Source organism: Varroa destructor, unplaced genomic scaffold, assembly GCF_002443255.2.
Source record: "Varroa destructor unplaced genomic scaffold, Vdes_3.0 BEIS01000001.1, whole genome shotgun sequence".
NCBI classification, from domain to species: Eukaryota; Metazoa; Arthropoda; class Arachnida; order Mesostigmata; family Varroidae; genus Varroa; species Varroa destructor.
Window position 1 is genome coordinate 62158410 of NW_019211454.1, and position 25037 is coordinate 62183446.

Genomic DNA, 25037 nt, shown 5'->3' on the forward strand with positions numbered 1-25037 from the left:
AGACGATTCCCGTAGTCATCGACGCGTCGAATGTTTCCAAATTTCTAAACAGAAAATCATCCAAATTTAAAACTATCATTGTTTGCAATGAACACAAAAGGTAAGTTGGTTGGAAACGAAAATTAGTGCGTACAAAATTCAAAAGTCCTTAATCGGACTCGAATTCGAGACTTTTTGCTTTGTTCACACCTTCCTCAAACGACAAAGATGAGCTACTGAAGCTATCAAGATCTGTAGCGGAGCTGTGCTGTATGGTTTGCGACGAAGCAGTAAAAGTACCTTTAGAGTAGCATAACAAAAAATAGCACATCGCTATTACAAAATGTTCTAGTTGCTAGTCTGACTTTCAAGGGCGCCAGTGCTCAAAGAAGAGATAAAGCCTCCCTGGGCTTCTTGTATTCCCTAAAATCTACCGAAAAGTACCCTAATACCGAGCACGCGGGCAATTTCTTCCACGTGTAGAAAGGACTTATTTTCGGCGCGCAAATTTACGAAGCCAGCCCGATAGGGCTATTCTGCGTTGTCGTCTTGGTCATTTACGAGATAACGCGAAGGAAAGGAAACGACCTCTTAGGTTCTTACTTAGCGTGCTGGTTTCGAAGTGCAAACATGCTTACCCACCAAGTCAAATTATCGACAATGTGCCCTTCGGCTACCACTGATTATTTACAATTTTTTATCTTACAAATAGTTACAATCAGCAAAAAAATACAAGTGCCAATTTTTCTTAATATTCCTTAAAAGCAGGACATTTCATTATCATTAATGAAACTTCGTTCCCATGGGTCTATATTACTATATATATATTAGGGGTCAATTATCATATGCCCTATCGTGGCATACCGTGCACGTACTGATGCAGGGCACCTGTCTGGATAATGAGGAAATTGCACAATTTTTTGACGAAATTCGAAGACTGGAGTTTCTCTCTATTTGCTTCTAACTCAGATTCAGGGACGAAAGAATAGGCCAGCAGGAAAACTGGTGGCCGAAGTAAGCAAACCTTCCAAATGAACTAGCGGACTTTCGTTACGAGGTAAGTTTAACTGTGGCTTGGGCTACCATCCTGTACCACATAGGCAGATATTGACAAACTGAAGGGCCTTGTTATTACCTACCACCGCTTAATTTAAGTCAGATAAAAGCAACTATACGAATACTGAAGACGTGTTGATGTCTTCATGCTAAAAGCACTAAAGAACAGAGATCTCAAAGAAGAGTTTAGCTACAGGCAGCTAATACACTTAGTGTATTTCTTATGGCGCGTTACGCAATAGTGTTCCGAAATCACAGTACAACACTCGATAAATCGTTCTAGCGATAAAAGTACTCATGGTTAATGAATCTAGACACGCTGCACTCACATTGAAATGATGACGTACTCGATGCTGTTGTGAGCGCGTATACATTCACCGTTACTCATCTGCCTCGTCGCACATATTCTTGACTAATGACAGGGCCGTTTTGTCGTCTTGGCTATTTCCGCCGCGATGTTTTTCGATTTCAGGTTGGCTCTTTCCATCCTCCAAACTGCACTCTTTCAGACGTAATTCGAGTTAAGCTCGTTTCTCAGCTAGCTTAGCTTGGCCTACAACTCTGTGCCAACTGGCTCTATCTTCATTTTAGGTTTGAGTTCGAGAAAAAAAGTTACATACTTTTTTGTATAACATTCGCGTTCATGGTGCGATCTCCTTCTGTCGCTCACCGATATTAACTCCTCCTCGGATCGTAACTCTTGGAGTTCGACCCTAACCACCAGTTTTGTTACCTGCCTACTTTTACTCATGACGAGTAAACATGAAGAGCAATGCTTACGTCGCTTGATGAACTAGTCTACGATACTTGGATTATGCCAAGCTGGTCGAATGGCTGCCAGATTGTCGAGCGAGCACGTTACGTTGCACACCTGCGGGTAGATTGGAAAAATCAGGGGGTCACAACTTGGTAGTGGTCGTATGCACGGCCTGGCGAGAAGGATTTGGGGAATCAAAAATAGAGGCTTTAAAGAGGCCCTGTCCTCTTCGCAACTGTCGTCCCCAACCTACACATCTGGTTCAGCGCCATCTCTTCCGGTATTCACTTTTGCGACCTTCCACATCAACAAAAGACTACCCCACCGCCTGAAGCCTCGGATCAAGTTAGTACCATGGCCATCAATACGCGCAGCAGCTTTTCCTATAACAGCACCAAGAATATCACAACCATCCTGGGCAGGGGTACACATTCCCTTGTTAATATTAAAGACTGCTGCTAGCCCTCTTTCAAAGGACCATCCCATCTTCAAAGGGTTCTCATATGTACTGTGCTGCCTTCCCTTCCTCTAGACTTCAATGACAATTATTTCGCCTTCGAAACTCAGTCACTCGGTAACCCAACAAACAGACAAAGAAAATGTGGCAGTCGCAGAATGAATCAACCAAGAGACAACAGCGACACTAGCCTAAGCCGAACCGATGGAAAAGGTGGCTGTCCTGCTAAGGGCCTGGCTCAGAAATTGTTATAAGAAGCTCAGGAACTCGTCAGCCACTCTCTAAAGTGGGCACTCACATGTCAGCAATCTATAGAAGCCATTTTCCGCGGTTCGGTGAAAAATTTCTTAATGAATAAGCAGCCGGGAAAGATAGTATATAACGTCTTTTGAGGTTTAGTTTCACAGGGCTCGAACTGAAACATATTGCACGTATGTAGTTCACTTTGTTTAAAGACAAGCACTCACGTAAGCTTAAGTGAAAAGTAAACAAAAATTGTAGATATTCTTGGCGGTCTTTCCGCTGATTTACTTATGTAACAGCATCAATGACGGCGGCCGAGAATCAGCGTTGATGCTAAATATGATAATCGGAGACACATTTTGGTAATAGGGCTCAAAACAACCGAAGATATTCTGGAGTATCGGTGTGCAAAGCAAGATAACGATTGGAAACGCAGTTTGTTCAAAAAGCAATTTATTCTATAAGTACCGAAAATGAGTGGCCATTATAGTCTTGAATTCGTTCACCTGGCAAATCCGATGGCATTAGAAACGAAGAAAATGCCACTGTTCGGTTCACGACCTAAAATAAGCAAGCTAGCGGCCCTTAAAAGGTCGTGATTGTCAGTGCCGATATGACCGATCATATCTCATTTTCTTTCGCTACTGGCAAGACGCTATTTGATGTCATTATTTTTTTGCCAGCTTATCTGTACCGTCTTTTTCTGCCATCCATTTCTGCCGTTGTGCTACCGTCGGCGTTCGTGTTCATGTAGCCGGAAGCCTTTACGTGATTCAACGGAACCTTCCTACAGTTCGGGCACTTCAGCGTGACGCACTTACCAGCCCCCATCGCCTATTCTTCTTGCAGTACTCAAAAAAATGGTCCTTTACATTGAGTGCACTGTACCCCCAGCTTTGTTAACACTTCCACAATGCGTAGTTTTTCACAGCTTCCTCCGACTTCGAACACTTCGTCTCATACTCATCTAGTCATCGTGACGTCATTTACGGTAACTAGATGGCAGTAGTTGCTTCCTGTCAACCTACTGAAGTAATTTATCTAAGCCGAAATGGAGCCAGTTTTATTTTTGTGCTTTGTCTTAATTCTTAATAGACAAAAAATCACTAAATACTGTCAGGTTTTGATGTGGACAGCCATCCCTAGCTGTGTCCCACAGCAGGCCGAAGTACAAACCTGTATGATTCGTTGCCTTCTAGTTTCATTCCAAATAGATATAGGTTGCAGTAGAAGCTGATGTTATGAAATAATCGGGTCGCCCCGTCCCATAAAACGAAGTATGATAACAATCAACTCGTAGGATGTCGTAGGCGAGCTAAGCGCCTGAGTACCGAATATACAGGAACTCTGTATGGAGTTAGTTATTTACACCAAGAGATAGCAATCCTGGCGAAGCATCCGAAAAACAACAGACAGAGACGTCAATAAGAGCTACATAGACTAAGTAGCCGGCAAAATCAAGCCATCTTCTGATCGCGTCACCGCAATAGCTATCGCAACGAGCGGCAAATCCATCATTTTTAACATCGAAATTGAATTGTTTAAACGATTCCCGTTTGGCTCCTTGCTCGCATATTGTCCCTTGTTCCTACAAAATAAAACGAAAAAATTGTCAGATATCAGACGTGCGTAAGCCTAACATGATCTTTCTCCCTATAGACGGTTTACGTCCACCGATATTGAGACTAGCGAAGCAGAGGTTGCGCAGACCAACTGAGTTTATATTCGATATCAGAGTTCCTGTTGTTATGATGTAATGGCTTGAGCTTTCGTCCTAATCTATCGTCTGTCTGCTCGCGTGAGCTCCAACATATGTACGTATCACAAATGCGATCGAAAATCTCATCGGTAAATATCAGTTGCAACGTTATGCTGCTTTTCTCCACATGAACGATCGTGCAAAGCTCCGTAAGAGGAGCTCTTAACTTAGCGATAGACATTACGACAGTTGCTATCGCTACTACCGTGGCCGCTTTTTGGGCACAGGCTTGATGTTGCTTGCCCTGCTGCCTTGGACTCACCGACTGGTAATTGACTTGGCCACCGCTATACCTTTGCTTGTTAGGTGCGCGTACCCTGTGCCTATGCAATGCAGCTCGCACACTTTTCGAAACGGTGGCTACACAAAGCAAATTCAGAAGCTCTTTAGAAAAAGACCAGCAAAAATTGAGGGTGACGACGCCCATGCATTTACGCGCATGGCGCTAGATGGCAGCACTTTGTCAGCAATCAGTGGGAAGCATCTGAGGTAGTAAGCTTCACAGGGACGAAGAAAGAGAGAAAAAGCTGCGTCTTTGTGGCCTTCTTCTAATCATTCCATTTTGACTTCACGATGCTCGATACTAGCGTTATTGAGGTCGGTAAGGAGAGCAGAAGAGAGCGTAGCGGCCAAGATCAGAAATTATTTTCCGTCTATTTGACCCATTATATAAATGGCGAGCCTCCAGAACAAGCCGGCACCAGCATACGAACCTAACATCACGTATCCTGCCGCCTCGGCCGCAACCACTTGAAAAGACTGTTGCGTGTGGGCTAATAAATTCTATATAATAATAAGAGTGTCAGCCAGTTTATAGTAACTGATCTCTCAAAAGGCTGAACCAATCTGAAACAAAACGTTTATTCAGTCAGTTGTCCATCCCACACGCATTCGTCCCTGAACTTGTTTAAAGGTATAATATTGATAACCCAGCGCCCTCACCTTCGATAAACAATAAACATGTGATAACATCGACTGTGTTCTATCTGGGCCAGTACGTAGAAGAAATTTTTCCCCAGCTTTAAGCGGGCCTCAATATGCGATAAGCTAAAGTTATATGCATCCATGAAGTTAACCAATCAAGCGTCTTAAACTTGTTAACGGAATCCAAACGCGGGACACTATTCTGCTTCATGTTGATGTGATTCCGTTATTGCTTAGTTGTTGTGGTTTCACAAAAGACAATTGATGTTTGTTTTTTTTTTATTGTAGATGCATTTTATGAATGTTTAAATGGTTAATTAAGTATGGCCATTTGAATATTTGTTCTACATAATATGTACTTTCAGCAAGTGGGAGAAGTCAACGTATTGAGCAAACCACTGAAAGCTTTTGCTTAGACTACCAACTCCAACCTTGCAACAGGTTAACAATCAAACTTTATCCAAACGTTCTCCCTTTTTACTTTTATTTCCATAGTAAAGGCTTTTAGAACAGGCGCGATAATTGTGCCATGATTTACTTATAGGACATATAAGCTTACCAGTCGGGGTAGTTGCGTCAGGGACGGTGAACACAGCTTGTGTCTAATGATACGAAAAGCAAGAACGAACATTTTTATGTATAATATATAGGCAATGCCTTCTCGTTCTTTTTATGCAAGGATACTAATGATAATCATCCATTTTCGTTATTATCCATTTCCCGCGGTACCTAACATACTCGCATAGACACGTCCGGCCACCGAGCTGATTGGTTCCAAGGAGTTTAGATACGGTCCGATATTTCGGCCTATCAATCAACCAAACGGTTTAACTGAACTAGCTATCTTAGCAGAAGAACGGCCATTTGGTGAAGAAATTAGTGGCAGGATCCCTTTGGTGCGAACCGGATGAGGTAAGTGACCAACGTTATTCATTGCGCCGGTATCGGCGTCACCGTAGCGGGGCAGTCCTGGCCTGGCTATACAGCTAAACGTCAGTCTATCAGTCGGTCGTGTTAGCTGAACAATTTAATCAATCACCGCCAGCCACCGAACGAACAAAGCTGACGATAAACTTAATAAACCGACGACGGAAGGCCGGCAACGGTTGGGGATACTTTAATACTGTTGATACGTGTAATAGTTCAGAGAAATAAAGGAAGATAATGACAATGAAGTCTCTCGTTTTTCTTATCCCTTTCGCCCGTTTGCTCCCGCTTTTGATGACTAGTATAGCTCATTTACCCGGTTAGTGATAGTTTCCTTTCACCTTTCTGTCGACACTCGCGCGTCTCTAAATAGTCTGCTATGTAACATCTGCACTTTGCCCGGCGCAAATTTACGTACCGGGCAACGTGCTAGTGCATAGAGTAATTGCGATACTCGTTTGCTGAATCGAACAGCAACTCTAAAGCTGGAGAAGACAATCTCTTCTGAACAATTCAGTTACAGCAACCGTTTGAGATCGCAATTAACAAGCTGGGGAAGATCAGCTATTGGTGGGCGAAATACGTCCAGTGTACTCTTCTGCAGAACTCAAACGTTCTTTCTGTTACAAACACACTTTTCTTCTGAAGGTTCAGTTATTAACCGATTCGGATCATGCTACGCCACGCCCTACAATCTTGCTCGATATTGTAGTAAATATCTATGTAAACGCTTGAAGAAGCCCTAGTACATCACCTGATAAATCATTAAATCGATGCGAATCTCAACATTTGCTCTAATGCATAGTATGAACTATTGCTGAATGTATCCGCGTGCTGCAACAGGCCTTATGTTCGTACGGGCCATAGCGTCTACCTTTGGTGGATGGCCTTTGAGTCTAACCAAAACCCACCGATGGCTATTGTTTCGTATCTGCTGTGAGCCGTTCTGACGGCTAAATAGTAGCACCAGCAACGAACCACCTATAAGTAAAAATAGTTGACCAGAATCGTGCTCTTCAACGCGGACCAGTTGCTGATACGTCCGGAGGAGCCAAATGTTACCAGCAGGTAGGTACTGTTTAGGTAACGTAGAACAAAGAAAAGTGCCACAAGACGTGCTTCTTTTGACGGCGATGATGACGAAAGTTCATCAATATGATAATTCTGTAGCAGTTATAGTCGGCTAGTCTTTTTGCGCCCAAAACCAAAATTGTGTTATCACTATACTTGAAGGCCCTTTGACAGTAGTTAGCATTACAGTGAACGAACAGCAGTGGATAAAAGTTGATGTATTGATAATTGAGGTTGCATCTCCTAACGGTACAAGGGGGCTGGAAACCTTTACTCGAAATATGGACGGTTTGACAACACGGTGCCAAATTTTTAGAACCTATCGAACTTCGCAATCCGTTGTGTTCGACGGAAATCACCGTTAAACCAAGACGGCACGAAACTGGCAGTACGGTCTGACAAGATATCCAGCTAATTAATAGAAGAAATTCTCAAGCCTTTGTTATCGCGCACACCAAGCGACTAAATGAAGCTTTCCTGTTTTCTCACAGGCAGAAGGAGCAGAAAATAAGATACGCCATTGTGCAGCCAGCCATTCAATGAGATAAGATTTTCTAGGACCTTGGACGTTAAAGAGATCCGGAAAAATGGATGAGGTTTACGTTTTCCATCATAACGCTCCCAGTCCCCTTTCTACGAAGGTGGGAGACATAATTTCTTCAAAGATAGCTCTCGAGTGCACTTCACTCAAACTCCTCGGCTTCAGTATGCTTAATCTTGTTAGGTGTATGTTCCTTTCGTATACACTAAGTCGAGGTTAATTTATATTATTGTATCCTGTATATTATATATAGAAGATATACGTAATACTGTAGGCAAAATGTTTGAAAGTGTTTGTTAGTCAAGCGTAGCTTAAAACGGATCGTACGAATTAATGTTTGGGAGTACTCGCTTACTGACATTCTGGTCTTTTTATAGTGTGTGTTTCTATCTACAAAATTACTTGGTTGGGTTATTTATATGATCATTTGGTCCCTTCACCATTCATTTGATGGTATTATATTCATATAGGAAGCCTTCTGCTATCCACAGTCAAAACCAAGATATGTATAATGAAGATTATCGTATTTTCGAGAAAAGGCAGCCTTATAACAGGTGCATGATACAGAACGCAAATAGGACAAAGATTTTCCTAAATTCTTCCGAAAGTATTCTTTTCTTTGGAATTGACAAACACCGTTTTCGCTGCAGCTAAATATATGGCGAAGGTCCATAAGCCGGCTTACTTTTCAGAACAGTCATTCTAATCTCGTACTTGGCAATAATTTCAGCAAAATGAAGGTATCTTTTGTACTTGTTGTTGCCCCGCGCCGACGTTCATAAATGAGAGGGCATCGTGTATGTAGAATACGTTTTACTTTCTCACTTAGCATGGAAATCGTTGAAGATTACACTAGATGATACAAGGTAGAAGCAATGTGTTATTAAGCAAACGTATAGATATTAATACCTGAAGAACTAGTAAAAAAAAACGCAATATTTTCCCCCGTGCTTCACAATGGCGTTGCCGACCAAATAAAAAGTCGTCGACTAAAGCAGACAGCAGCAGCAGAACACAGTTATGTGAAATTGCATCAAGGTATTCCATCAAGTGAAATATTTTGCCCGAAACAAATTTTGTATAGACATGAAGCAATGAGTACAAAAAGGTGACAAAAAAAAGGAGCTGTGTGAATTATAAATCAATTCAATTTAATGCCAAATCCGTAGATTTAGCGAGCAACGGCACCTTCGATTACGCCCTTATATACGTCCTACGGAGAGCCTGCAGGAATCCTACGAATCAATTTTTTGTCGTTCGAGAATTCATCGTCTGTAGCTGACTCGTGATGCACTCATTTATATGCGCGTGGTGGTGAAAAAAGCGGGCATCAAGCACAAATGGCTCCGAACTCGCGCTTTACGGGTAGTTGATGGCCGTACATAATAGTATTTATTTTTTATACTTACTTAGGGCACCCGGGGTAAACGTCAAGGGAAGTCAACTAGCTGATCGCACTCTGTCTTGAATTGACACTCTAGCTAATTTCTCTGACTGTAATAATTGACCATTATTGACATTGGCTATCCTATTGGTTCTAGCGATTGCGGTAACGGCAGACAATTCTTAGGTCTAACATGCTTCTCGTTAATTTTCTCTCATATAGGTTGCGCTTATATATCGAAGCGCAAGGAATGGGGCACATGAAAAATACATGAAGGGCTTTTGTGTAAAGATTCTAGTACGGAAGAAACGAAAGCATTTTTTTCGAGCATTGCAGACTTCGGCTTTTTCTACAAATACCTTATTTATAATTAAATATATATTTTGTCAGCTTTAACTTGATAACTGTACTAATCGAGAATGAACTTGTTTCATCCTAGCCAATGTACACCGACACCCTGATCCCATGAATGTTCCGCCAGGATTCTATTGTTATATCCTTGATGCGGATAAGTACCTTGGTTATATACTAGAGCGACTAAGTGGAGTCGTACTAGCAATACGATCGTCACAGAAAAGATTCCGAAAGAGTTCATAGTGTCTCAAATTATGCGTGTTTGAAATGGAGTAACTAAGTCTGAGTAAATATAAGCCAATTGGATCAATCTACTTATCCGCTAAAGAATACCCTAAAGGGTTTCATCAACGTCCTTTCTACAGGCAACCTGCGAAGAACCATTGAACATCTTGAGCTCAGACAAGGATATCATCGCTGAAACAACTAGTAATAACACGTTGGCTTTGACGTAGATCTTTCCTCCATGAATAAAGTGCAGAGAGCAAGCAATTGGTCAAATAGTATCTACTTATATTCAAATGATTACGCTAATTATATTATGAAAAGCCAACGACGAACAGCAAACAACGGGGTCATCTAAAGTGAGCACGTGTCCTAATTATAAAAAAAATCAGTAACCCTTCCTTCAAGAGTGAATTTTTTCTTTTATTAGCAACTAGCTTTTGTGTGATTCTTTGCAGGTTTGCCCGCTGCATCGTAAGCGACCGATACTTCAGTTTCAAGATGGTTCATAATTATTTTTATGGCTTCGTGGAGAAGCCATCTCAACCAGAAATAACAACGCATACGCTTGTTGGGTTCCCATTGAACGGTTCACTCATGAAACAGTTCAGAACTTGATGAAACTGTAAAGGGTAAGTCCTTTAAGAGGCCACAAAAACAATTCTGCATTCAAGAAGAGCTTCATGGATTTCCTGATTACAAAAATGACATGCTGTTAAATAAATTTCTCGAAAAATTTAATTACATATAAAAAAAATGTATTAACTTCAACCTAGTGAAGGCGGAAATGAAAAATTTCACCCCTATATGAAACTATTCGAAGTAGTTTTGACTGTTATTTGCATACGTTCATTAGAAACAAGCAGAATCATATGTTGTCCGTATGTAACTCGTTCGTGGTACAAAACAGAGTGGGATTGGCAGCAGATTCGCAATACACACCAAACTATAACCACAGAATTGTCTAAAGCTAGCGGATTACTAGATCCTTAATTCGTCTAGCTCCCATCATTTATTTGCCCAATAAATCGCTATTAAAAAATCCGGCGGAGGTAAAAAAGATTCTAACCACACCAGCTTCACATCAGACAGCAACGGTATCAACTATAAAACTCTGAAGATTCCCTTGTGCGTTCATTTCGATGCCCGCAATCAACGTCGTAGACAGATATATAAGCGCGTCGGGCAGGAGCGTCGTAGGCGCGCGGGCTAACGCTACCGTAGCTGACTTGGCAGTTCTATATCGGTGCTTGCGTACGTATATCGTCAAACTCTCCTTTAACATTTTCTCGCTTTGGACCGAGTAGAATTAGCCGCGGAACTAAACGAGCTTGGACGTCCGGACAACAAACAGTTAGTAGCGACCAGCTTTGACCATCAAAATCAAATGCTAGCAACTAGACTAGCTAATTCGACTGATCTTCCGCTGGTCGGCGGTTTTTGGAGCTTTCCGGCACGTCGTTCCTATGGATTCCCATGGGCTGGTGCTTCGCAGACGTCGCCGTTTGCTGCTCATTGCATTCAGTTGACCGAGTGTATATCTGTTCAAAAACCTGCCTCCTGTTTTACGGCAATGATCAGTCCCAGCATTCGCGGCAGCGGGTTCGCTGGATGGTCCTTTCCTGTGCGGTCAAATGTTTCCGTTTTTCCTTTCGCACCCTCGGTCTTTCCGTAGTGCGGAGCCACTCTCTCACAGCAGTCGACAGAAAAGGCAACAGAAGATGACGGGACAGCATCGAAGTTTGGAAACTTGCGAAGGCGCGTGAGCTACTATCTAATCTAGTGGATTGACCACTTGGCAGGATCGTTGTTTGGTCTCCTCGTTGTAGGCACTACCGCGGTGAACTGATCGTTAAATAGTCGTCAGCGACGACCACCGTATAGCAAGTTCAGCGACACCAGCAACGGTCGCAATGGACCAGCCGCATCAGAGTGACGCTAGCGGTTACTGGACAACGATAGTATGCCTAAAGTCTGACCAGTTTAAGCGGCGGGTCCTATTTGATAGTGTAATGATCTATATTACATTTGGCATTCTTCTACCTGACCAGTACATGATACAGAAAATAAAAAAGGCACAGGAACGGTGAATTAGATACAGAGAATAAGGGGACTGAGGCAAGCCGCAAGGAAAGCAGTACGAAAGAGACCACCAGTGGAAGAAGCATCATATTATCATGTGTACTGCTATTTTCACTATGCACACGGTTAGTAGTATATGATTATCCATCCTGAACGACTACACATTTCCGTGTGATAAAAACGACCCTGTTTCAATGCTTGTTTGTTGGCATGTACTGACTTTGATTAATGTGGGGGAGTAAACGTATCGGGAAAAGTCAGAATTTTAATTCTGATTTCCATTCTGTTCGGATGCATCGTGCGGTAGTTAGGATTATGGTAGTCAGTCGTATCTCTATAGTCCGTTGAGTATTCCTGAAATAATACATTATGCAACCGCCTGCTGAAAAAGCCATCAAGCATATCGGGATTATCAGACTAGCTTGTAGATTGTTGCTTGTAAAGGTGCAGCCGATGCTTGCACATAAATAGGTGAATAATAAATATAAATAATAAACATATTTTGGTCAGAGTTGTTACAGCGTCAGGCAGGAGATGAATTCAGCTAGACGTCACGTGCCCTCCAAATTATAATTTTGCTTCATTCAAGCCAATTATCGATTTGGCTCGTACGTAGACATAGATACGTATCGACGTTTAATTTTCTCGTACAATTTTAATAGTGTATTTTTTTTCGTTTGCATACTTCACGTCCGTTCCGATATTTGAAGTGCTGATGCAAATTGGAAGAAGCTTCAAAATGATAACGACTTCCGTTAGTTACTCGAGTAAACGTCGAGAAAGGATGTTCTCATCACCGTTTTAGAACAAAGAACGTTTACGTTACGTCACAAACACGTCTGCGTTGTAGATTACTTAAACTTATCAACTTGACTGGAAGCTTTTTGTCAATAAACATTAGCTTAAATTTGATACCTGCTTATTTTTCATTCTACATACAGATCTTCGCTGACTCAACTTAGTGTACCTAACCCTGCAAAATTTGATCAAATACAGAAACGAAAATGTGTTAATCACAATAAATAAACACTGTTTATCTAGCACAAACTATCGATCGTACAAATTTCTAAACTTCAACACAAAAAGTCTTCGCTTAGTCTAACCATGAATAAATGACGAAACAATTCGTGAATTGTTTATTTAAATATTGTGTCCTATCTCGTGAACGCGATTGCCTTTCTTTATTTTTTTTGTTACTGGCCTGTCTCAATGCCTAGGTAACACAATTACTAGCACAAAACCATAGTGCCGCTACACGCTACGTCCTAATGTAAAGCTTTCTCTTCTTCCGGATTTTGCTACTTCACAATCGGCTCAGTTTCTTATGCTGTATTAAGTTACTTCGAGGCGAATAAATAGTTCTACATAATTATAAAAATCATCTCCGCCGTTGTTGCTATGATAGTGAATTTTTGTCTGGCGCAAACAGGTCGTGCACCAGACGGGGACTGGTCCGATAAAAACGGCCGCTTTGCTTATAACCCCTGAACCTACTGATAGTCCCATTGGTCCCTATACCCTTTTGGTCTGCTGATGTGAACACCATGAAAACGGAGCTGTACGACTCTTTATATTTTCCCTTCATCTGCCCCACTTCGTCCCTGCCTCACTGCTCAAATGAAAGCAGGGACCCCGCCAGCTGCCTACCTGGGCTATTCAAGATAGAGCAAACAGGTTCCATTGTCGTGGACAATTGTTCCGTGCTTCGGCATCTTCACCACCATCCTCACCTTTAAATATTCGCCACCGTTCTCTTGCACCACCACTACGACAACGGCGATACGCACTACTATGTTGACCACCCGTTGCCTTCGATCAGTAAGTCATTGCTTTGGCATACATACATACATACATACATACATACATATGTAACAGTGACTGGCCTACGGCAGCATCACTTAGTACCAAAGGAGTCGCAGTTTCAATGAGGGTCAGATCCAGTTTATTTATCTGTCGTCACACGATATTTATCGGAGCAACGGTAGCCGCCGAAGCGGTGCCCGGAACGGAGCAGGCGGTGTCGTCACGCGGGCACAGTCATATATGGGTCAGACAGACAGATACATACGATCAACTGCACATCTGCATAGTCCCGTAACAGGGGCTCAACTGACGACAATGGCATAAACTGAATCGTCTTATCATACACACAGAGAAAAAGGGGGCAGTAACAAATGGCAGTAGTAACACTTTTTCGGTTGACCTTCATCTCGATGACGATGGTTAATGCTGTTTTGGCACATCGTCATCATCATCGATGATAGGAGCGGAAACGCAGCATGGGCAGAAATGGCTGCTGATTTGTTGATACTGAACTGCGATAAGGACGACGCTGATCAGAACAGTAGTAATAATAACAAAAACATTAGCAGGACATCAATAGCAGAGTGTAGGGATGTACATAGTGACAATAATAACCACTATGATCAGAAACGATTCAGCAAAAGTAGCGACCGCGCTGGCTGGCTTATCGATTGATCTGCTAATCTTAGGGACACGTCGGGGTCTAGGTTCGAATCTGGGCATAGACAGACAGACAGACAGACCTCGTTTCGTACTACGAGCCAGCCGTCCGTCTGGTGGAATCCCTAATGGCGTACCGGATATAAAACTCGAAATATAGGGGGCTATCTTACCGAGGCCGGCACCGTTGATACAGACGAAAATAATTGTTTCGTCGTTGTTTTAATTCCTTTACACGATTAGTTTTTTTATCCCTTTCGTATCAAGCGGACAAAATAGTGAAACTTGGAAACAAAGCCATCAACAACTATTGCAAAAGCTACCCCTTTGGGAAGTGCTCACAAAATGAATAGTAACAAGAATAATTACAACAATATTACCTTAGCAACTAGAAGAAACTGAAAAATGCAGAATAATACGAGAATCCGCTTGTACTATAATTACAAGAGTTTCGGTTCAACTTATCATGAGAGTCGTACTTTTGCCAAAACAAAATCTATCTCAGTCAAAAATTGCTGCTAATTCGGCGGATGTAGAGGGCGGGGCTGAAGTCTATTGCCGACCATTACTGTTTCTGTTTTTGGCCGCGGTCGGTTATTTACGGGTGGCAAAGTTTTTCCTTCAACTTCTGATGCGAAAGGTGCGCGTCCGTGGCTGTACGCGCCGCATGCATGTAGTATTTATTTCACTATTTACAGTCACTGCAGTGCCACAATGCAATATTATGGAGGCAGCAGCAACAGTAGCAGTAGTAAGAAGAAAACAGCCTACCTTTTCGCTACTTGCTTTTGACGGCCCTGGCAAGCGCCCTGCGGGCCTGCAACTGCCGCCGCAGCTCCTACATCCGAGCCGTTAACATTTCTGTTGAATGAATGTTCGTTAGACAAATGCTGAAACACGAAGCGCCTACCTAGCGAAACTTGTCTACCGTTAAATCACCTGCAAACAATCATGCATCTACGTAGCAAGAATGTAACTGCTACAGGACATAACCGGTGGAAAGTTGTGAATCGCTACCATTGATCATGAGGCGGGGTAAAGGTATACTCGGCGGGTTTGTTTACCACTTACAACGTTTTCTTAACAGCCCTTCCATTCTGTTGCCGTAGTAGGCCTAAATAACTTTACTACAGCATAGATTTTAATAAAGAAGTGTGAATACTATTTTATAGCAGTTGACATGGAACGAAGAAATAAAGCAGAAGGAAGGAGAAATAAACGCGTTTCCCAATAATCTTTAAATGGTTTTACTTAATTTTTAGTGTTTCCTAACAGTTAGGAATACAGACTCGACATTAAGCGGCACAATGACTCGTTAAAAGCTGGGTAAGTATCATCAAGCTTCTTATTTTAATAATCACGTTTATTTCAACTAGATAAATGTTAAGTAATAAACAAAAATGACTACTAAGTGCTAGAACAAAGGCATTGTGATAAATATTTTACATCTCGTAACGTTTCGCGTGTTTGTGTTGTTGGCTAAGATACCTTCTGTTGTTTTGTATGTGCACGCCGAAATCAGTCCAAAGCCTCTCAGCATAGGAACAGGTATAAATCATCGGTTACTAGATTTCGGGTACAATATTTATGCCCAGCTGTATGTAGATGTAACTGTGATCAAGACAATTGGTCCGCTATGGGGCTTAGGCAAAAGTAACCTTGGCGAAAAGTGCCAGGCCAAGCATTACATAGACTATGCGGCCTAAGTCGTACTAATTTTACAGCGATGCGAAGGCAGGCAAGCATGGCATTATGCCCAGCAGTTTGCGACTAGGTCTTCCATGAAGAACGGCTTTATGTTGAGTAGTAACCTAGAAACAAATGCGAGTCCTGGTTATTAAAGATTGCTGTTTCTCCGATTATATTTTTGCGGACACCTTGTTTGGAGACGACGACCTTGTCAGCTCAACGGTAGTTGGTGTATAGGTAAGCAGGTAAATCGGGTTCTAGATATAAAAAAGTGCTCGTTAGTGCTCGCTGGTCAGTCACTAGGGAAGCAATGGGCATATCTCCTAATCGTAAGGATCTGTCGGACAAATCTCTGTCCACCTGGTTGATAACCCCTTGGAGATTTTTTCAAAAAAGAAAGGTTCATACTAACGATTACAGAACATTGAAGTCGCGCATGCGTATGAAGTGACTACATATGGTCCTCAAACTAGGTAGTGAAGTATGAGCAGTTAATTTTTGTTCACAATCATCCAATGTGTTTCTAGCGTATGTACATCGATCATGGCAGGTCGATTGATAGGGATTTGCAGTATTCTGAAATAAGTTTTGGTAATTCAATTTTCCAAGCATATAATGTTATCGATTATTTAGCGTGTATAAATGCTATGTGTAAGTTACAACGTGTGGAAGAAACTGAATTACTGAGAAAGTTATCACCGGTTAAAAAGTAATGTGACTGTCCTTGCAGATGACCGCTAAGAATCACGCTTGAAATCCTTTCATTAGCGCTATTGGTGTACAAAGAGTTTTTGGCGCGTCGTAACCGGGAACTCAACTGATAGGCCCACGTCCGAGCCATTTATGCCGCTTGGATCTCCAATCAGTGAACATGACAAAATAGCTCTTGAAATTGTTGGCTTGCGATTTGATTTACGTACATTATATTTAGATGCGAAAAACAAGACCTTAATGATGAAAAGGACGCTCGATAATTCTGTAACAGCTGCAGGCCGTTTCGAATATTTGCAAAAGGTCCTTTTTGTATATATCAACATGAACGGGCACCTATTTCAGGTCGTGTTAAACTGATTCGCAGTATTACTCTGATTGTTAGTCGGCCAACAGTTTCGTAAGCTTCTCGTCGCTCAAACGAAGCTGCGATTATGATTTCTTGAGCGCAGGTGTCTCTGCACGTCTAAGACATTTTGACAGTGTTTTGGCTTTTTTTCATAGCATTATTTATACTTGGGCCCTTTCCCTGACCGAAAGCTTTACCGACAGTTCTTACACGCGAGGTTCGCAAAACGAACAAACGAAGGAGAACGGAAATGAATATATTACTAGTATCGTTCGTAGTAGTTGTAGCCTGTTTCTCTCTGTACTCGTACGTGCTCCCACGAGTCAGAATGTAGATGTGTGTAATTAGGTATGATCGAGTTCCATCAGGCCAACGGGAGCACCAGATCACCTAACAACAAGCAAGCAAAGCCGCGATTTAATGTTGCCAAACAATTTGGTAGGCCACATTTGTTTTTCGGATTTCTGCTTATCCTCCACAGCCCCGGCCTCTGTCGTCGTCGACAGAGCAGCAGAAGATTTTTGGTCATATGTATATATACAAAATTACTTGTAGCTGAGCCGTAGCAGCCCAAGACGGTTAAAGAATTGACGCTGTAGAGGTTTCATTGTTTTTCTAATATCTAGGATGCTCTGACTGGCACCAGGGCACAACTAGCACCTATGTTCACACGACTTCTAGCTTGTTTTGTGGTGACTTCGTTTAGTCGCCTTTTCAGACAATCTCACGCCTACAAATTTGTTAGTGCATTCCTCGGGTTGGGTGATTCGCAAGCTTCTTTGGACCCGTAGGCCTTTCGGCAGCCATCGAACGTTAGACTGGGCTCCACAGATGCCTTCTCTAAGTCTGTTGCCCATGGTTTCATTGAGACGCCGCAATCAAAATGACTGTTAAACCTTAATTATTTTGATTTATGTACACAGGGTGTCTATGGCCCCTTTTTCATTATATAATATTATCCCACATTGTTAAAAAAAAGCAGCCCTTCACCAAATTAAATAGACCAATTGTAAAAAAAGAAATAACCGTTAATATGCAATTTAAGGCACATTGGTTAAATATAATACTAGAATATAATCGCTGGCTGGCTAACCAGATTTGTCGTTCTTTGCAATGCCTTCATCAGCTGTTTGAAATATATATGCAAATAGTTCAATTATAGGACAAATGCTTGACCCTAAGTACACTTATCGTCGGCTTATCGTTTGTGTGTTAATATTATAGCTCTTACGGTTTAAAAAGCTGCAATCGCTTCCGTACACTGTATATCGTACGTTGTTTTACATTGCGCATTGCTTTGACGTTTACTTTATTCTGTTTAGTTGGAGACAGGTTTACGAGATGATATTGATGAATTACGAGACCGTATTTTCCCACTTCGTGCGCATAGTTGGTATGGTAGAGATACGCGATCGACCGCGTCCTGTTTGACAATATTCGATCATCATTGGTAATTTAGATTAATATATATATATATATATATAGATGGATCTATCAAGGAAAAGACCGGCTGATACGCATCACGCTTCAGCAACACCTAACGCTAGGACATCTGGTCGCCACCTTAGGGCAACACGTACACATATTGCAACCATGGTATTACGGGACACATAAAGGGTTGTGCGTGCTCTTCTATTTTCTCCTGTAAACCCTTCAAACGTAACCTGTACGCAGTTCGTCTCTACAGCCGATGAGCAGATAGACTCGTTCGCAGATTAAGCTCATTCGCTGGCGGATAACACTCGTATATTTATTTTCATTACATATAGGTATGACAAATATGCGTCTTATGAAAAATCCGTAAAGCAAATTTGCACTTTAGCACGTCTACTTATGTCCTATTTCTATGTTCCATTTTATTTCTGGCTTCCTTGGTTTTCCTTGTTAAATCTGATTCGATAGATGGACGTATAACGTATCATATGTACATATAAATGTACATATAGTGTACATGGGGAAGGCTATCGCAACAAATAGTGCAAGAGCAGAGTTGGGTCTCAGTGCATGTCCTTGGAGTGGTTCTCTCTACCTCATTTACTGAATTACATCAGCTGCTGTAACCAACCATTGCCATCACAAGTAAATGCTCGTAGGACATCTAAGCAAATGCAGGTGGAACTGTGAAGAAAGGATCAAAATAATTTTTGTGAGTCATAGGGTTGAACTGAGTAGGTTCTCATTGGACTCGTTGACACCGAGTCAACGACCAGATAGCAATGCACGTAGTAGCTGCATCGAACTAGCCGTATGTCGTTGATTGAATTGATACGAATGTTCAACGGGAACTTTAGCTGCCGCTGACGTCCATTTCATCGTAGTGCGCTAGCAGCGGCTAATGGCTAACGCTTGCTATTGTCAGCGTCTACATACATAGCCTAGAACGATCGAGTCTTTGTTCCTTGCGAAAGACTACGCCGATCCTTGACCTTTGCCCTAAGTACTGTGTATCCATCTCCAGTCAGCAATTTGCGAAGAGTAAAAGATCCTCTTTCTTTGGTTTTGGTTATATCTTGCAGTTTTGTCCTTTAGCAGGTTCTACCCAAATGAGCCTTCCACTATTTCGTCGAGACCAAAGATTACAACCAACTGCTGCCGCTAGGGCTCTGAGTTATTAGTAACACCTTATAAATAATAACCGTAAAGGCAACGCATCATTGAATGAACAGCAAGAGAACCCACGGCACGGAACCTGCTCAGCCTTTTCTATATCTCTCTTTCGGTTCTTGGCGCTTAGCAAACAAACTTTTTACGTCGTAATCTAACCAGAGAAGACAACAACGCTGCTCATAGGATCCAGGTAGTAATCCTTCCTGACGTTAGTAAGGTTGTTGCTGTAGATATGGTGGTGATTATAGGGGGAAATAGCATGATCTCTATATGTGGAAGTATGTGTGGGTACGTGTGATCGACGACAGATAGCGCCTGCCAACAAAGTTGGTGTGAAGACTATCACATTGTGAAATCCCGAAATCATTTTAAAATCCCGCAACATGTTCACCCTTCAATTGTCTTCAACGAGTGACAAGGAACGAGCTACCGATAGCTTTTTAAATAAAAGGGAACGTTTTCTTTCATAGTAGAAGATTGGATGATCATTATTATTGGAGATCGGGATTGCCGTTTACACAACGCTGGTAAACGTAACTAATGGTCAAAGGTACTCATTCTGTAGCTCGATATGACAATTAGCATGGTCTCTTAAATAAACCACAATTAATTTCTAAGCATGACATCTCGACTGATGCTTCTTGTTTGTCGGGCCATGCTCAAGCTTGAATGAAATCACTTGCATGAGTACAGGTCCATACGGGTTGCTTGGACCAGCGAGTTGGATAGCGAAGCTATGTGTGCGTATAAATAATCTTCGCCGGTGACTCGAATGAAGTGCCCACGATTCAATAAATTTCACCGCGTTAACTGGACACGTACCAAGGAAAGCCAAACTGAGGTCCTTTTTCAATTCAAATCAATTTGCTATCAATTCAAATCAGGTTTTCAATAGGCACACCATAACCCAGGCCAAAGTAGACCCAATTCAATCTCGTCTAGCAGTAGCATAGAATTATACTGATTATAGAGTCAAGTTCGGGTGCCAGGCGAAGCAAAATTTTTACACGCCATTTGAGTAGGTCTGAGCAACTACCAGAAAACGCATATTCTTTCAACTCATAAACTACAAGTATAAGCATGTCAATGGTGACAGAATAGAATACTCTCTGTAAAAATGATCGAAATATGCCTAGCTGTGAAGATCTGCCTAAATATATTTACTCCACTTACGAAGCAAGTAATCATATATTTCTAATAACGATAATTAACAATCTTAACCGATTTTCTGCGTCAGTGGTCGAAGGTGGTAACATTCGACACTAACATAAAATCCCTGAAAGAACTACTCCGTCACTACGTAGCAAACACCATGCCATAACTTGATTTTGTAATTATGTGTCGTACTCGATTGGTACGGTAGCACAAATGCAAAAGGGACGAAATATTTCCCTTGTAACGTGAGTTTTTATCAGTGTCGCCTACCGTTGCCTACTTATGTAGCAATATGTCGTCTTGTCTGACCTAATAAGATCCAGCATATAATGCTGCAACGTGGCCTAGGCTGCTTCTTTTGTATTGCTAATTTCTATTCTCGGCACAGGAACACCGCAAAGAGAAACAGCCAAATACACAGCAGATTTCTCTACTGCGATAAACTAACTGCTGGGAATACTGCAGTACTCTAAGGTCACCTGGCAGCGTTCTCTCATATTTCGTAACTTTCACTATAACTTTAGTCACTCACACTTTTTCAAGGCTTTTGACAATTAAAATTGAAGATGCTTAAATAGCCCTTACGCATTAACAGAACCATTAATTTTCAAATAGAGATTGAACAAGATGCACATGGTAGTAATGCTTCTTCAGCAGAAGCGGCGACAAACATAAACTCAACAAGGTAATAAAGAACAAACAAAACACAAAAAAAAAAACAACTTGTAAGCACGGCGAAAAATTCTATCATGCACAGATAGATGCAGTACAGCCATGTCGTATTATATTCACGTGAATATTGATAAGATTCCGGCAGCAACTTATATATCAAAGAGCTGTTATGACATATTTGCCACGTCATACACCTTACAATTGTCATACATACATTTCCCATTAAGTGTTTACTGTAAGAGATCGTCGAGTCAGTTTTCAATCACTCATACGTACGACGTTCCTGCGATAACAACAAAAGCCATGAAAAACGTGGGTATCCTTATTGAAAAGTAGTTTACGAAAGAAGTGATTTGTCGCCAGCCCAGACGACGCCAGTCACACATGTATAAGAACTTCCACGCAAGCGTATAAAAAAAAATACTAATATGGAGGCCATTGTTCAGGAATGCCAATTACATCGACAAAAACAACAAGCTGGAAAGGGGAACCAAATGTGAAGAGGATCAATGTTTATTTACGTCCTTTGTTGTTGCGACTGGGAGCGCGAGACCCAGAGCGAGAACTGGTCTCGCATCGTAACATATTTCTCTAGAAATCGCGTCCGGCGTCCTTTGTTCTCCTTCGTCTCTTCCTGAGCGAAAGCTGTTCATTCACTTGCAAGGTTTAGAGTTATAAGTTTCATCTGAAAATGCCTATTCGATAAACTCCACTACTGTGGCGTACCATGCAAAGAAAGTCAACTGTTTATACCCAAGAAACCTTTCCATGTTTTGCGTTGCCCTCGGCATCACCGTTAGACGCACCGCCGGATGGCTGGTTTTTTGCATGAAACGAAGTGTGTCTGTGTGCCCAGGTTCGAGTTTAGACCGCAACGTGCCCCGACGACACCTGAAGGCCGATTGCGCCAATGGAGCGCGAGCAAAGAGCAACACGGCTTTTCCTAAGGGAGTTTCCTATATCCTTCAGACAGTTGCTATTGCCGCTTCTAAGACGGCCAGTCTAGTAAATAAATTGACATCGTTGTCGACGTTAAGGATAACGTCATCCTTAGATCCAGGTAGCAACGTCAGCACAGCCATCTGCATCTACTGCTGCCAAAACAGCCTTCCTGTGGGGCGCACGACATACGAAAGGGGCTACGGCGGCGGAACAGTAGTTGTGAGAATGGCCACATACGTGATGTTTCCACAGTGTACGTTTATTAGCCGGTTAGCTTACAGCCAAGTCATGGTGTTGCCGCTAGTAACTTACTAACTACAGGTTAGCATGATGTAAAACTTTTGTGCCTGTATAACATTAGGCGTAGCAGACAACTTTGACAATTTGGATGAAAACAGCAAGATCTGTAATAACAGCAGCAACGCGAATGACCACTGGAAAAAAACAACATGGCACACAAACCTTTAATGATAATACCTTGAAATAAACGTCATGACCCCACCGGCACAGGCACTTATGCACACTATGTTAAAATTGTATATTTTAACATAAACACACAGTATCACACGCACATACATCGTGCCATATGTAAATATATATCATCTTATTGTTGGGTCGTAACTACCGTTAAGCCCACTGCCTCGTCACTAGTACATTATGTCACAGTGCGAGCAATGGGCTGACATCGTCGTAGAGCCTGGCCAATTTGAGGATTTGTCGATAGATAGGCTACCTTGTTTGCCATTGAACTGCCTAACATCCAGCACCTTTGTAGAGACTCTCGTAAAATCTAGCAGTTCGCTGGCAAAGCCAATGTTACCTCTCATACGAAAATGTGAATACTATATGAGAAATTCAATTTTAATTAAATGTAAAAGCTAGCTCAAATAACTTAGAAAAAATATGCCTGCGAAGGAGACGTGACAGCTCGGTTGTTGATAAGGAAACATTGTTAAGGCATCGTCTGAATTTACGGCTAGTGAAACCTGCCGCCGGTACCTACGATTGAATTATTAGTCGATATCTAAATCGGCCTGTTGCGTCCTTTTGTCGTCCAGTCAGTGCATAGGCATCCGTAGGTCTCTATGAATGATCTAAGTCGCTATTTTTGTAAAAATCCACTGGCTGACGACTTACTTTTCGCTCCACTTTTTGCTAGCATCAGAAGTCTACAATAGGACCAACAGTTGGCTCTTTCTAGGCGTATTCGTGCATTGCCTACATCAGCTTCCTGGGCTGTTGCCACGAGATACGTGATGACTGCTCCGACTGTTCAACCTTGTTGGCTATTTATCTTGTCTCCACAAATGAACGTCTTACATAAAATGGCCACGAGATGGATCGTTACGGTGATTTGATAAACAGAACGATGGCTTGTGCACTGGCTGATCGAATCCGAAATTTGTATTTGCTTACCATGTGAGCAAGTTCTCCGGATTGTTGAACAGAAATTCTCTGGAATCTGAGAGGCGGCTGGATGGAATACTTAGCAAAAGCTTGACCGAAGAAAATGTTCGATATGTTCGAATGAAATGAAAACATTTACAGGAGAACCAGGTGTCGTTAATATACTTTTAAAAGGAATGCGATGAATCTATTGAATAGGCCGATATTAGGTTTAACAATGGCTACAACAGCATTCAAAACTTTAGAAAATATACTAGGCTTCACGCTGCCTTTTTGAGGATGGTCGAAACATATAACGGCGAGGAAAGCCGATGACCACAATTTTCCTGGCGTTTCGTTCATCTACAAGGACACTATGATCGATTTGGCCTCTGCGACAGTAGACGTAAGGCAACAAACATGTCACCCTAGCCTATTTCGTCGTCGCATCGCAAAAATCGACCATGACGGTAAATCAATTCCATGCCGAGTGCATGCATGGCTACCATAAGCGTCCTTCTTCTATATAGCGTCGTTCCTTAACATACTCCATATGATTTGCATAAAAAGATTAACACGGGAATTCCTGTCCTCATTGTGTTACACAGTATTGCCTTCCACTGTCAAACCCTAATTGCCATTAATAGAAAATAAGCCATCTATTTTAGTTCTACAGCCTTTTCCAAGCGCCTAATTACGCTGTAGAGGCCCTTAGCTCTTACGTGAGCGTTATTACGGAACAGCACATGTGGACATCCTCTGAGTTCCATTGAACCATTGTTTAATTAATTAACCGCACTGTTCTTACTATTTGCAATACACCTACGTCGTGAGAAAATTCGTATAGGCCTATCCTTGTGTTTACCGCTTAGTTAAAAATAATAAGAAAAGCGTCCTAAGAGGTGCCATGTTGGCCCGACGACGGAGTTTTAGTTCTTCTCTATATTCATGTAGGTACGTACGTACGTCTTGTCACTGCATATTCTGTCTGTAAACACTAAACTCGCACAATGATTACGCTGAGTATGTTATCATATTGTATACGAGAAACGTGTAGAAGGAAACGGGATATCACAATGTTTATTATGAGCGGACGAAGCGCTGCATCTGGACTTATTGCATAAGTCCAAGTCAAATGCGGTGGTAACGTAGCTGAGAGTCAGGAAAGGGGCCAGTCGAGCAGTCGGACGATTGAAAACGGGCTTACCCAACTAGTGTTGTAGCATTTGCGATCGTGACATACAACAACGCCAATGGCTATAATAGAATTGGGTTCAAGAGTTCGTTCGTTCTGCTTAAGTGCG

General features: G+C 41.9%; 1 protein-coding gene and 1 long non-coding RNA gene across 25 annotated transcripts in view; one reads left to right on the plus strand and one right to left on the minus strand.

Moving 5' to 3' along the window:
* Positions 1-12455, plus strand: part of LOC147758922 (uncharacterized) — a 32054-nt gene extending 19599 nt beyond the window's left edge. For 4 of the 7 annotated variants that reach the window (XR_015319190.1, XR_015319184.1, XR_015319185.1 and 1 more), the window contains exon 3: positions 10136-12455. This is a non-coding gene — a long non-coding RNA (uncharacterized LOC147758922). The remainder of the gene's footprint in view (positions 1-10135) is intronic. The other 3 variants (XR_015319188.1, XR_015319189.1, XR_015319186.1) reach the window with 2 other exon arrangements.
* Positions 1-25037, minus strand: part of LOC111243165 (uncharacterized) — a 173422-nt gene that overhangs the window by 116475 nt on the left and 31910 nt on the right. The window contains exon 2 of one of the 18 annotated variants that reach the window (XM_086977556.1): positions 14994-15083. The exons of 16 other annotated variants lie outside the window; for them this stretch is intronic. The gene's annotated coding sequence lies outside the window, so the exon portion shown is untranslated. Of the gene's footprint in view, positions 1-1364; positions 1440-14993; positions 15084-25037 lie in introns of those variants that run through there. One more of the 18 variants, XM_086977554.1, reaches the window with a different exon arrangement.